Here is a 1,406-nt window from a genome sequence, read left to right on the forward strand (position 1 = left end):
GTGTGCGTGTGCGTGTGCGTGTGCGTGCGCGCACGTGCGTACGTGCGTGCGTGTGTATCAAATCAAACATTTTACATGTAAAATTTTTGAATGATTGTGCTACCACCGCTACTACCACGTCCACCACGTCCACCGCGATTCGCGTTGCTGCCACGTTTGTATGAATTGTATGATCCGCGGCCGCGGCCGCGGCCACCGCGGTGGCCGCGAGCTCTTTTGCTTTTTTCCCATCTCCTTGCTGTAACAAAAAGAGAAATTATTTAACGATTATGAAATTTATATATATATATATATATATATTTTATTTATTTACGCGAGCGATTAAATTGCAAATATACTTACGTCTTTCGGATTGGGGCAAATTTGAAATGGACGAAGCCGCCGGTGTTGCTGTAGCCACAGCCACAGTCGTTGGAATTGCTGCAGCCACAGCCTTTCTGTCCGCGACCATACCCGCCGAAGTCGTTGTTGAAGTCGTCGCCGAAATCGTCGCCGAAGTCGTCGTCGAAGTCGTCGTTGAAGTCGTCGCCGAAGTCGTCGCCGAAGTCGTCGCCGATAATAATGATGATTGTGGTAGTGGTGGTTGTGGTAGTGTTGATTGTGGTGGTGGTGGTGGTGGTGGTGGTAATTTCGTAAATTGCTGCAGTTCCAAATCTTTTAATTGTTCATTCGCCTCCTGCAGAAACTGCTCGGCGGTCATAGGCTCCATCTGTAATATAAAATTAATTATTAATTAACAGACACAGTAGTGTCTCGTTCCAAGTATTAAATTTTGTTTCGATTTTGTAATACTTACTGTTATTTCCATTGGTTCTGTCCCTCCAACGACGGTAGTCTTATTCATCTTGGTAGCGAGATCGCCCAGGCTGGCTGGGATCCTCGTCGCGCACTGTCGCGCACTAGGAGACGCACGCGGGGACGCGTGTATGTACGTATGTACACGTGCACTCGCGTCGGGGAGAAAAAGAGGGAATCTTCCTCGTTCCTCGCGAGTCCCGATCGTGTAACGAGAACGAACGACTCGAACTCTGCGTACGCGTGCGGACTCTCTATTACGCGGACTTGACTGGCGTGGCCGTTCGAGTTCGAGACGAATCTCCAGCCGAGGCGGATTCGCGGATGTCGCCGTCACGTCGGTTGATAAACAAATGACGGCGGCGACTGCAGCGGCTAAGTAATAATAGAGATTGTGTTCGGGGAGCGCGCTTTTAGCGCTAATCGTTTTTTCGAACGCACACAGAATGTGATTGGTTCTTATCTTTGGATCCAACCAATCATATTTAATTGTTACTTAGCTGCTCATCCACGGTTTATGTATTAAGCGGGGAACACAGACTTTTACATAACGCATAATGCGTAAGCATAAAAAAATTGATTGATCTATTTTTTTATGCACATGTATATGG

The sequence above is a fragment of the Temnothorax curvispinosus genome, unplaced genomic scaffold (genome assembly GCF_003070985.1).
Source record: "Temnothorax curvispinosus isolate PA1 unplaced genomic scaffold, ASM307098v1 QBEX01002273.1, whole genome shotgun sequence".
In the NCBI taxonomy this organism is placed as follows: Eukaryota; Metazoa; Arthropoda; class Insecta; order Hymenoptera; family Formicidae; genus Temnothorax; species Temnothorax curvispinosus.